The sequence below is a fragment of the Copidosoma floridanum genome, unplaced genomic scaffold, assembly GCF_036245765.1.
Source record: "Copidosoma floridanum isolate Cflo_tuat_1 unplaced genomic scaffold, Cflo_Japanese_pri ptg000028l, whole genome shotgun sequence".
In the NCBI taxonomy this organism is placed as follows: domain Eukaryota; kingdom Metazoa; phylum Arthropoda; class Insecta; order Hymenoptera; family Encyrtidae; genus Copidosoma; species Copidosoma floridanum.
In genome coordinates, this window is record NW_028321905.1 from 5,878,544 (window position 1) to 5,892,851 (window position 14,308).

At 32.8% G+C, this 14,308-nt stretch overlaps 1 protein-coding gene across 1 annotated transcript in view; it reads left to right on the forward strand.

Moving 5' to 3' along the window:
• nmo (serine/threonine-protein kinase nemo) overlaps positions 1-14,308 on the forward strand; it is a 497,113-nt gene that overhangs the window by 388,145 nt on the left and 94,660 nt on the right. The window lies entirely within an intron of this gene.

A 14,308-nucleotide genomic window follows, 5' to 3' on the forward strand; every position in this document is an offset into this window, starting at 1 on the left:
TTTTCTATTCAATCCACTCACCCAACAGCCCTCTTACTTCTTATTTTTTAGCTACTATTTATCGTGTTGATAAGTCTTGCAACACCATGTTAATATATCTGTGGTTTCTCTCCCGTCTACCTATGAATATTTTCAGTTCTTTAAGTTATATCAGAGCCCCCCATTTGAAATATTCAAATGACCCTGCTGCCAAGCCTAGTGCCATCTTCACCGCCATCCACACGTACTCTTTCTAATCAGAAAATTCCTTTTCCGTGAGCATTAATTCACGTATCCGTTGGACTGTATCTGCCAGTTTTGTGCCTGTTTTTAGCCAATTATCTGGTCCGTGTTCCTACTTATGAAGCTCCTATAACCCATGTCACTTAATCACTTTCTCTATTATTTCTAGCAGCTTATTCTCTCCTCCCCCTTTTGTCTTCTGTATTACTTCTTTTGAGTTCAATTTAAATTTCTATTTCACAATCATAAATGTAAGAACTCTATCGTTATATATAAGTATATGCCTCATTGCGTAGTGAATCTTGGTTGTGTGCATATGTAGTTGGTCGAGAAATAATACTCTGGGTTTATTGTGTAATTACGTGAGATGTTCATCCAACGTTGATTTAAAAGTACACGTGATTCAACGTAAACAAAACAGTGCAAAATAACGAGAAAGTCTTTAATAAAATTACTTGTGTTAAATTCAGTGACGAGATCGAAATTCATTAAGTATCCCATCTTCCATTTTGCGATCCTTTTAAATTATCGGCTTCCCTATTAATATTAGCATGAACAAAAACATTATTTTATCACACGATTCTTATCTTTCTTTTGCTCTGGGTTTAATCTTGTCTCAAACTGTTCAGTTCCTTGCTAAGCTTGTCACTCCTGAGTCTTACTTTTAGTGTCTTATGCTTAATGTGTTTACACTGAACAATCACCTTTCCTTCTTCCATACCGAATGGGTGGTCTTCTTGTATCTCTTGTGTTGGTTTTATTTGTGTTCATACACGTATTTTTTAAAGATTGTTTTACTGTTCGATCACATTGTGGGACATAAGCCCAAATTTTTTTGTACTCGCACTTGTTTTTGTACGCAACTTCTCTAGTTCCACTGGTAACAGTGATATTTTAACAAGCTCTAAGGTCTCTTTTGGTACAAGCTGCAACTCTGTATGGTATTTGATTTTTTCTATTAAATGATACAGTCACCATTTCTGCGACTTCTCCAATATCCTCTGCTGTTGTCGTTCTTTTGTTTTCTAAGAATTTGAGATTTGGTCTGAGCTATCTCAACAAGTTTTTTGTCTTGGACACCGTTTTGAATGCTGTCTTTAGTATGTGAAATATATCTTGACTTGCTAAATATATTATATCTATTGATATTCCAAACATAGTTACAAGTTTTTCAGTTCATTGTTACATTCGCTCATTATTCCTGATACTCTATAGCACCCTCTTATTCTGTGAGTATTTTTAACCTTTTCTGTGTTATTTTCCCCGTTTTATCCTTGAATTTTTTTATGTCTTGAAGTTCTTGTTCATGACTATTAAACGTTGTATTTCTCATTTGTTCCAGCTTGACCATTAATTTTCTATTCGACTGCTGTTCTGCAAGCCTCTTCCATTTTTTCTAGTGCTTTTAAGATTTTTTAAGTGGCCTGCCGTATTTGTATGATACATTCGTCTTCTTTTCTCCTTGTAGCTCTACATTTCCACTTAGCTTGTCTGCTTGCATTTGACAGAGCCTTTACTTCATCTACCAACTGATTCCGATCGATGTACCATGTTATTTTCCATGTTTACGCGACTGATTGAATTGGACTTAGATTTTCAACTAACATTATAGAATTATTGTCAATATGTGCCTTTTTTATCTTATGTTACCCCCTTTTTTCAGCAGCTTAATCAAATATTCCGGAACGATGTCATCTAATCGCTACCTTACTAAACTTGCATTTTTTTCTACACACACTCGAATGTGGACATACCTCGTAAGTTGTCGGAAGGCCACACTTACGAGGAAAGTCCACATATAACAAATTATTTGTTTTTTTATCTCCATAGTTAACATTTCGCTTTTTTTTAAGTCACACTTTTTTTGACATTCTGCTTTTTATTTTTTATTTACTTTTTAAGTTATTTACGTAACAATCTAAAGATTACGCTTACGATGTAGCGTGCTCCGTTACTTGCCTTACTTATATTGCTGTTACTATTATCGCTTTACCGATGTTTGTAAAATCTGACTGCCTAAAATATGTTATCGTTCATTTTGTTGTTGATTTTCCTATTATCCAAAAATTAAGTTTTCATAACTGATGCTTTCTTAATTTTGTCCACATGTGTCACTTTTGTCATATTTCCACGTTTCAGCTTTATCTTGTGATTTTTGCAATTGATTCCTACAATTTCGTACGGACATTTAAATTGGTTTTAAAATTTCTTTCATTGTTCCTCAAGAACATGCACCATCTCTTCTTCTAAAAAAAACCTTGCGTTTACCTTCTCATTGTAATAGTACTTAGATCTATACCTCGCTTGCATGTGATTCATGGATGCAATCATTCTAAGTCACGTTATAGCTTTCATTAAATCTTCTAAATATTCATTATATGTTTGTCCGTCCGCTGCTTTCTTGAAGCTTGAAGGTATTCTGGATGGATCTCCAAGTTATATGTCTTCAGACACAATTCCTGTAGCTGAGTGTTTTGTTGTATTGTATGCGCACATACACATTCTTAGATGCTCATCCCAATGGTCGGCTTCCTCCACGTACGCCTTTAGATATTCAGCTAAGGTATAATGTGTTCGTTCCATAGCATCATTGATCTGTATGTGAATAGCTGTAGTGCTTATTTTATCTATTTTGAAAACTCTAGCAAAGTCTTCCAATAACTTACTTTAAAAATACGCGCCTCTATTTTTTTCTGGTGTAGCAAAGTATGCTATTACTCTGTTCAGAAGTGCTTTTGCTGGTTCCAAGACATTTAGACATTTGCCGTCTTTACTGGTATAAGGATAATATCTTTTGTAAGCCAATCTTGATATATCTATTATAAGAATCAGCTGTTTTATTTTGACCCTTACAAGATTTTTCGATTGGCAAAAACCACAACTTAACACAAACTCACGCACATCTGGCCACATATTCTTCCAGTACTCATCTCTTGCAATTTTGTTGTAAGTTAGTTTCATGCCACTGTGATCTCACATAGATGATTCATCATATTCTCTTAGTAAATTGAATTGCTATTTCATCCGTGGTGCTACTAAATTATTTAAGTATAACACCGCCAATATTTGTGTATTTTTGAAGATATTCTTGAACTGAACTGTGAAGTAATCCCACTGTGCTGTGATCAATATTTTTAGGTCCCATACTATACCCACTGAATCAAACTTGTTACATAACATAAACTATTTTAGTGATGATATGCATTTCTTGATATCCAACTTCAACCGTGCACTGTTGAAGTGTTGATTTACATATAATTTCATTATTGATATTTCTCTTGCCTCAAAGAAAGTGACCTCTCCAACCCTTTTACTTTCTCTGTTTACCACTGTCGTATTCATATAGCCTCTTTCATGAAGCACATCTATAGTTTCTATATCTGGTAGCTTTTTCTTCTGCCTTCTTATCATTTCCGTTCGCTTTTTCTTCTCATTCTTTGTTTCGATCACTATTTTGGCTCATATTTTCATTCTCCTCACCTACTTCCCATATATCGATTCTGACTTCCGGTTTTTTGTCTGCTTTCCTGTTTCTTACGTCTATGAAAACTTTCGTTTTGTGTCCATCCATTTTTTCCATAAGGCTACTCTCTAAATCGTTTGATTCTTTTAAGCCTTCTTGCTTTGAGCATTCTATTTTTATTTCTTGCACAATTATTCGACCTCTCAGAGTCCTACGACTCCTTGAGTATCTGTATTTACTGTCCTTTTCTCTTTTGTATACTCAGGCCCATTCAAGTGTACCAATTTAGTAAATTAAAAGGGTACCTTGTCTTATTTTAAGGGTACCCAAAAAAGAATTTTTAATTTTACGGTTACTCTGCCAGAAAATGTCTGCCAGTTTCACCTTCATCTCACCATTATATCCTGGCAGTTTAGTTACTATCCATATATTTAATTATACGAAGATGAAAACGTGATATACAAGTAATTTTGTATGCCAATATCGGATTTACCTCTAATTTAGTTTGTAGCTTTATTTTTACTTTACTAACAGATAACATTAATGTATTAGGTTCTACAAATAAACGTATGTATGTACGAAGACATGTACATTTTCTACTATTAAAAATTTGCCGCTGATTGGGCTCCCATTTGTTTTTGACTTCATTTTCACTCCATACCTGCAAATGTTAATGAGAATCAGTTTTTCAGTTTATCTGTTAAGTTTTTCTTTTTTAGTACATACCCAGTGGACGAAAAATGTAAGTCTTAAAAAAATACTACTTTTCACTACCTACATAGCCTCTAAAGTAATATTTTATATATATAAATATAAATATATATATATATATATATATATATAAAGTAATGCCTTTAGAGTCAAATAATTAGAAGTTTAATCAAATTAGTTTTTTTATTATAATTGACGTGTTACAATCTTGAGTACTCATGTTTATTTTCAGCTGTTTGAGGAGCCTGCTAGAGGTCTGTTTCTAGTAGTACTTTTAGTGTTCTCTTCTCTGTATACTTTTTTTTACACAATATCTCATTAAATTAACCACGGGTGCATACATTGTCTGACTATATTAGATCCTTCTCCCCTTCGACTGCTTCTTTTTTATTTTTTCATGTACTGTCTACCTTTATTTCTATTCTCGGGACCTGCTTAGTGCTTGGGAAGTACGATGAGTATTCTGAGAATTTGAATGCTCCGTTTCATACTCAGCTGTTCTTCCATTTAGTGCATTATCTAATTTATTCGGAGGTCCTTTGTCTTAACCAGTGACCTTCTGCACACAAAATAAATTCCTCAACTACTCTCCTATGGATGGTTCTGATATAAAAAAATGATTATTAAATATTCGTCAACTGTTTATTTATTAATTTTTTTCAATTATAAATGGTATCGATTAATAGACTATTTATTAATTTAATAAGCTAGTTTTTTGTTTTAATTACTTTTTTTAGACTTTGACGATAATGTTTCTTACTAATTGCTTTTTATGGTAGTTAAAAATATTTATTTATTCGTCATTGATTTGATAACTTGAAAATAAACCAACAGTTTCATGGCTTTTTTTCAATTTATGAAACCAATAAATGCTTATTAAATTTTTAATTTTCTTTTTTTCTTAAATTTTCACAAATTTATTCAGCAGCTCTACATTTTATCCATCCTCTTCTTATTAATATTTTATTCATACAACGTATCATAAAACATTATTTAATATTCATAGCGTTTTACTCTCAAAAATTTTTTTTATTCGTGATTTTTTGACTCGAAGACGTTCATCACAGTTAGTGGGGTTAATGTTGGAAAAAGTAAGAGGAGAGCAACTATGCAGCAAAGCTTAAAATTATATTGTTTTATATAGACATACTAACATAGACGCTTTAATGCATACTCAATTCCCTTTTTCTCGTTTTATTTACAAAAAAAAATTGTAGATCAGTTTAAAAATTTAATAGGTTAATTTGAAAGTCCTCTGTTACAATACAAAAAAAATTGGGAGATTTTTTTACTTCATATAAATGCAATTTTCGGTTATTTTTCTATAAGGTGACATGTTTACGACGTAAAAAGAGGTAAAAAATCGTGTTTTTTAATGACATCTTTAGGGTAATCTACGAAAGTTATATTTTGTGATATGTTATTAGAAGGGATTATTATAATGAACACTTTGCTTAATGAATTATTCAAATCGATTAATAAATGTTTAAAGTAATCGACATAATACGCCAAAAAAGTTACAAATGTTATTATTTTTTTACTTCGCCAAAAAACTTTCAACAGCTTCCAAACTTACTAAAAATGTATTTTTTGTAAGCATAAAACTACCTACATTTTTTCCTAAAAAGTATTTTTAACTTTTTGAAAAAATGCGTTCACTAATAAGGAATGTGTTTGATGAACGTGACCTGGTTGCTGTCATCTGACAGGGCCCAGTGGGAGCTTATTTTTCTTATTGTAACGTCTTATTTATAAATTTACTAATGGCAAAACGATCTTCGCGATTTTTCATTATTAAAATAGTCTTTCAAAAGTGCGACTTTTTTCCGGAAAGTTTTTTTGGAATATTTCATTAATAGATTAACATATTAGCATAAAACTAATATAATTTAAGAGTTGAGATTTTTTCACAAATTAAGAAAAAACAAGTGTTCTAAAATGCTTACAAGCCGAGATAATTTTTGTAAGCGCTAGGTTTTAAGGTTATTGACAACCATCTGATCAAGTCACGAAGACACGCCGTCATTTTTAACTGGAATTTTTTCGATCGAACGACTCAAAACTCACACCTTGAGGAAAAAAAGTTGTATCTCGTCCAATTGTAATCCACTTTTGACTTTCTTTTCTTATTTTGGGTGGCGTGATGAAATATTAACAACTGCCGTATTGTGATAACTAGCAGCCCCCCGTCTCGGCTTCGCCCGAGACTTACTAAATAAAACACCGTAGTGTGTTGACATGTAATGTGAAACATTTTCAGTTAAAAATTTTACACAAATTCCTGATACATCTAAGAACAAAAATCTTCTTATTAAAAACATATTTTTTCGGAATCCATATAGTTTATTTGGTTAAATTATGAGGTGTAAAAATTCGAAAAAATTATTATGCTGAAAAGTACTGTGCGTTCTTTATGCCATAAAATAATCAGTGGCCATAAGAAGCCGTTGATTTACAGTTTCTCCCGTGTAATTCACGAAAACGGCTATTTTTTAAAGCTGTTAAAATTTTAAACCCGCAAAAAATTTATATTAAAAAAAATTTTTTTTTCTCATATCTCACAACTTTATTACCAGAGCAACAAAGTCCTGGACCTTAAACCCTACATTTTTATTGCCACAAAAACACAAAAACATTTTCTACTTATTTAAAAATCTGAAAAAGGATCTTTAAAGATTTCAGAAATTGCTGTGAGGGTACAATGAAAAGCTGATCTTTCACGTAATGGACTCTTTAGTTGTTAATTTTGACGCTGCTGTTTCAATCTCGATAAATTTTCTGCGTCAGTTTCTTGACGCCTAAGTAAAATTGTATTTATTAGATACACTTAAAGTTTTTTTTCCGATTCACCCTCTTGCGACTTTTGGCATACTTAAAATTTGTGTGACCCCTAAAGTGTGTTTTCTGTCAACTTCGTTAAGTTCTAATATATTTGTTGGCAAGGTAGTTCGACGTCCGATGGCCCTAAAAAAGACCGGTGAGCTTTGTAAGTTAACTCTTTCTTGACTGCAGTTAACAGCAATTGTGACCTGGATACCTCAGGGTGATCTTTTCTGGCTTGCTGTTAAAGATACAGACTGATTGGGAGAAAAATTACAAAGTCCGAAGCTTTGGGGCTAGTTGTAGTGCTCTTTCCCAACGTCTCCCGGTATAACGTCGAAGACGTTGGTGTCTAAAGCACCTTTTTTATTTGCAGATTCAGTTGTTTTGGTGATCTTAGATGGGGAGATTGGTTAGTGATACTTGTCTAGTGGAGGCTGTCCCGTTGGCTCAAGTTTATTTTCCTACATAGCTGTTACAGGTTTGCCCAACGCAGACTTTGGAGAGGATCAGTGATTCCTGGTTAAATTCTTAGAGTCGAGAGGGTAATATAGGGTCGTCAGTCACCGAGTTTTACAGCCTTGCAAAGAACAACTCCGCAGGTGACGTCTGCTAGTGAATGGCTGACTTGGTTTAATAGTGCCCGTCTTTAGTTAATATAGTCTTTTAGTCGACGAATCGCTTCCGGAAATGGTAATAAAAATGTAGTTGTTGGCAAGGTAGTTTACACTTAGGTGGATGCTAAAAAGAACCGATGAAATTGATGGTTAAGTAAGGAACGTAAATACTTATAATGGCCCTAAAAAGCGCCAGTGGTGAAACTTCCAGGCTATTCTTATTCCTGATGATGAAGAGCTGGCTACGGTTGCCTGATTCTTACCCTGGGAGTCTCGATATACGGAGACTGTGATAGAGGGAGGTACGCTACTGACCAAAGAATATCTCGTCTCGGGTCGTTCCCCGGATAACCAACTGCTCATCGTTAGATGGGAACATGTGGGTAAGCGCATTGGGGACGCGACGACCAAGAAGGTAGCCGTTGTGGCTGCCCATGCCCCTCAGAGCTCAGAGCTGTTTTCTTCCCTTGCTTACATTTGTAGCCACAAATTCTCTAACTGCACCAGGTGGGATGGTGGAACTCCCTCACAACTCTGATGAGTTGGAGCAGATTGTGCTCTGGCTAGATATGTCACCTGGTATTGTGGCAGAGACGGCATCGGTTGGAATTAATTTTTTTTTTTTTGATCGCACTCGTCGAGATTCAGGGTGAATGGACACTTAGGTCCCTTCCCCCTTCGAGAAGAGTGTCGTCCGTAACCGGGATACCCAGCTGCAAGACTATTATCAGCATTCTCAATACAGCTCGTTGAGTTGCCGAAGCTCGACTACAACACTATGGAGACGCTCCAGCCTATTATAACCACACTTATTTAATTATGTTGCAGGTAGCTTCGATTTTATGTCGACGCCACCTAGCGGATTTTACTGAACTAAAGTGAAAAGCTGGCATATTTCTGCCAAACTTTGAGCTCATTTATTGCTATTGTTATTAAATTTTTTAAGATAAAAACTATACTAAAACCATCTAGAAAGTATCATGAATCAGTGTGCAAAATTTCAATAAAATCGGTTCAGTAGTTTTCGCGGTTAGCGATTACAACGGTTTTAGCGCTTCTGCTTTATTTATTAGTAAGATTGATAATATGTGAATTAATTTATTATAAACAAATAATTTTTTTTTAAGGGTCGCGCTGTAAATGAAGGTTCTGATGTCAAAATGAATGTTGACAATTGTTTAAATGTATGCACTTCATCACCTAAATTGTAATTTGTACGAACTGTATGATTTTGACATTGCAAAAAAATTTTGTCATGGACTACTTTATATTTTTTCATTTATTTTTAAAAAATTTGTATTGGCGTACGATTAAGTACTCAATAGGTCTTTCTTTACCTTTTAAAATTTTTGCTGCATTATTGAAAATAGGATTAAGCAAAAGAGAAGAAAAGGAGATGAGGAAGCAAAAGAAGGAGCACTTAATAATTTAATAATATATACAGATAAATAATCTTTTTTTAAAATACATAATCTGTGTCATTATAGTATTTATAATTTATGAATACAAATCTAAAATCCAATTACCGACTTTCTTACATCAGCAAAATCAAAAGGGTTAAAAAATAATGTGTGATCACTATATCTGACAACTATTTGCAAATGCAGTAGTAAAACAACAATGTCTTTTTTTTCATGTATTTTCCAATGTCCATACTTAAAGAATAAAAAATTATTTGTTTATACTCAATTAATTGACAAATTATCAACAATCGCAATACGGTAGTTGTAAATATTTTATCACGCTACCCAAAATAAGAAAAGGAGGTCAAAATCGGATCACAATTGGATGAGATACAAGTTTTTTTCCTCAAGGTGTGAATTTAGAGTCGTTCGATCGAAAAAGTTTCAGACAAAAATGACGGCGTGTCTTTGTGATTTGATCAGATGGTTGTCAATAAACTTTAAAATTAGCCCCAACAAATATAATATTTCGAAGAAAAAAAATACAGAATACAAAAATTCTAGTATCCATCAACCTATAGTAAAAATTTCAAATGTCTGTGCTGTTAAACAAATGAATGACGTAAGAAACACATAAAGTTGTTCCGGCTTGTAAATATTTTACAACAATTTTTTTTCTAATTTGTGAAAAAATCTTAACTGTTTAATCATACTAGTGTTATGCTAATATGTTAATCTGTTAATAAAATATTTCAAAAAATTTTTTTGGAATAAAGTCTCAAAGATTGATTTGCCATTAGTAAATTTATAAATAAGACGTTATAACGAAAAAAATTAGCTCTCCCACTGGGCCCTGTCGGATGACAGCAACCAGGTCAGGTTTAATTGAATATTTGACACATTTTTAATAAATAAACGCATTTTCTTAAAAAGTTAAAAAAATTTTTTACAAAAAATATAGGTAGTTTTATGCTTACAAAAAACACATTTTTAGAGAGTATGAGAGCTGTTAAAAATTTCTTGACGGAGTCAAAAAGTAATAAAATTTTCGACTTTTTTGGCATTGTATGTCGAATATTTTAAACAGTTATAAATCAATTTTAATTATTCATATAGCAAAGCACCCACGCTTCTCTAGTTCTTACTTGGAACAGTTTCAACGCATGCCGCAGTTAAAATTTTTAGTGTTTTTAAAGTTTTTTAAGACACTTAATTTCATTTTTGACACAACGTTTAATACTCATTCTTCGATTTAATGTTCCTGATAGAAAAAAATTTCTGAGCTCGCAAAATACTTCTAACTATTAGGCCTTTCACAAATAAACTAAACATTTAACGCTCCTTCTATATACCTCGAGTCTATATTATTATGCACACTGCCCGCATAATTAACCGATAGCCGACATATATTTGTACATACAGTTAAGTGAGACCTTCCATCCTTGTTCGCTTTGTGCACTAATTTTCTGGTGACAGATAATGCTTGAATTAAAATCTTCTCAAAAAAAATGTTTTTTTTTTCTTGCCTAAGCCTTGAAAAGTTATTTAAATGATTAAGTTATGTTTCCCAACATCAGTAAAAGGTTTTGGAAAAAGTATAGAAATTTGTTTAGGAAAACGACATAAGGGATAACATATATCAATTAAAGTTATTAAATTTAACTCCTCAGTCAATAAAACTCATTGTTTTTATAATATAAAAGAAAGTTATTTTATGAGTTTCAAGTAATGAATGTTAGTCTTTCAAAAACATTTTATCTATACTTTTAAAGGACAGGGCTATATGGTGGCGTTTTGACCCTCAGAGGCCTGTTGACTCTTGATAAAGCGATAAGACTGTATACTCACGACTTTCGGTTTAGATCAATGTGGCGTCTAGTAGCATCATTAGCCACTATGTTCACCTTATTAAATTCAAATAAAAAGGACTACAATATGGATACATTGTCCGCTTACTCCCTCGATGCTCTTTAAAAAGAAACTTTAGAAAGACTTCGTTTTCTCTTAGAACTGTTACGAGATGCGTATTATGAACTGCACCAATAACTTAAACAACCTGATTGGAAGCACACTAACTAATAATTTAACAACCAAACAACGTAAGATTATTGTAGGGCCTGTGGAAGGGAGCTTAGACTGGTTTTAAAGACTACGGCTTTTTCGAGAGTACTCAGGAATATTCATTAAAATTGACCTAACAACAAAATAACCTATGTTGTTGTGAAAGGCTGTAATCATATTCAAAAGACTTCGGCTTCTCCTGGGAGTACTCGTAAATATTTGTGAAAATCTAAGCAAATAACCCAAATTAACTTATAGTATAATAATGACTTGACAAATACATTACCAAAGTTATTGGAGAGGACTGTGGGGAGAGAATTCTTAAAAATAGACTTTGAATTCAAATTTAAAGAGTTTCACTATGTTTTGTGACGGTTCTCTCGTCAGTGGCAACAAAATATAGCTAGTGGCAAAGTGGGAGGCCAGTCGAAAGTAGAGAGAGCTGATAGGATATAATTCAGCTTTAATTGGGTTGGAACCACCATGGTACAACACAATTTTTACGTTATTTTGTGCTGTAGTACTCTAGTTTTTTATTTTGTATTTGTTTTCTTTAATATAGCAGGTTAAGTCATGTAGGTACATGACCGAAATCACTCTTTCCTTGTTCAGAACATGCTGTGTCAGAGCAAAAGCTATGCTGATGAATCCTCAAAATGCCGGGCTACATTGGTTCTCTCCTCGTTCCTCGTTGTTGTTCTACAGTAAAAGATTACATATTTTTTTTTTTTATGTATGAACTCCTAATTTGTTCAAAAATTGTCGTTTAATTAATTAATTTTAGTTTTTGTGCCACTATCATTTTTTTATAATTAAAAATACTTTTTCCTGATTACTACAGATTAGATAACATCGCCCTCCCCTTATTTAGGCCATACTGCGCCGGAATAGAAGCTGCCCGCAAAGTAGATCAGAATACTGGTTTAAGAATGTAGTTTGAAAACAGACTTAAAAAATATTCTAAATCGGGTCTCAAAGTAGATTTAAAAACATATCTTAGAACTGGTCTCACAAAACGACTTGAACTAGGTCTCAGAATCAGATTTAAAGTAGATTGAAGAGCAGGTTATAAAAACATATAAAAACTGATGTTACAGTTTAAATCGGTACAGGTCTTCAAACATGGTTCAAAACAGATCGCAAAACATATGTCTTAGAACGGACCCCTAGACTGATCTTAAATCTGACGTGCTATCTCAAAACAGGTCTTAAAACTTATCTTATAATTGGTTTCAAAGTACGTCTTAAGGTAAGTCTCAAAATGGAATTCTAAGCTGGTCTGTAAAATACCTTAAAACGAATCTTGAATCAAGTTGTAATGTATGTCTAATTTATTTAATTTATCTAATGAAATTCAAATATGTTTGAAAATAGACCTTAAATCAATACTTAAAATGTACCGGAAAGTAGTTCTAAGAATAAATCCTCAATTTGGATTAAACAAACGTTAATAACTACAGTTGAATCTCACCTTATTAATGATTTCAATATTCCATAAAATAGATCTCAGAATAAGTTACAATGTGTACCGAGAAGCAGGATAAGGAACACATTTAAAAACTGGTGTCGTAGCAAGTATTAGAACAAGTCTCATGATATGTCTCGAAACATATTTTAAAAAAAGGTAAAAAAAAACCTACAAATTGGTATTTAAGTACGTCTCTAAACAGGTCCCAAATTAATACTTGTCTGAAAGAACGTTGAAAAATACGTCTGAAAATGTCTTAAAACTGACATCAAAACTGATCTGAAAGAACGTCTGAAGATAGGTCTCAAAATTGATTTCAAAACTGATCTGTAAACTGGTCGCGTAAATAAAAACTAAAGTCATCTCCTAAGAGGTTTGCATGTAACAGTAATCTCATAACCAACAGGTGTTAAAATAATTTTAAAACTTGTACAAGTTCTTGTACCAATATAATTTCAAAACTGGCGTTTGAAATAATATTCTATAATAAGAACAATTCTGCACGGGCAGTGGGATTTGTCAGGGTACCACTAGGCGGCTGTGCGAGATTGTGAGGGTAGAAGGGGTCTGCAGGAAAAGTAAGCTTAGCCGATAAAAAAAAGAAAACGACAAAATTATACCTTGATTTGTGGTGGGACAGTGGAGTACAGTATGGAGCTCAATGAAGGTGTGTGGAAAGCTGTTGTGTGGACTTAAAAATAAAGTTTAACTAAATAATAATGCCTAATTTTATATTTTTTAGACTTTGAATTAATTTAAAAATTAAAAGACTGGGGATTACTAAGAATATTGGAATAATTTCTACTAAAAATTCAAATTTTTTAATGACAACTTTACATGCAAAACAGTGTTAATAATAAAAATCAGTTAGACATAACAACAATTTTTTTATGAAGCAAATAGATTTATTAGATTTCTAGTGAGTCAGAATATAAGAATAAAAAGAAAGTCCAACAACAAATACAAGTATAAAAAAAACTTTTAAAAATGCGTTTGGAAGTTCCTAAAACAAAAATAATAATATGCTCTCATAATAAATTGATCATTTTTTTGCTGTTAGTATTTATTTATACTTGCTTTTTTTGATATTTAAGAATCAATAATACATATGTAAGTTATTCAGTTGTTGATAGTAAAGATTTGGTCTAAACGGCCCAAGAAACGATGAAAATGAAATACATTTGGATTATATTACAATGGATGTGATATTTGGAGTATGAAGAAGTCAGTAAAAGTCAAGAAAGTTAGTTATTAAAATTTTAACACCATATCTGTTACTAAGTAACCCAGAAAACTCACAAGGACTGAATTTGGGACCAATAACTCAATTCTTGGAATGTTGGCCAACATTTTGGCAATCGGCCCCACTGCGTGGCGTGTCCAACCAGCGTTTATTTTGAACGAGCGACTCCACGTCTTGGCTTTGTCTGACATTCACTGAGTAGAGCACCATGGTACGTTGTAATGTACTTCAAATATTAAAAAATTTTGTTTGGAATTCATGCAGTTTTGGTCAAATAATAAGCTGTAACAAAGTTATTAA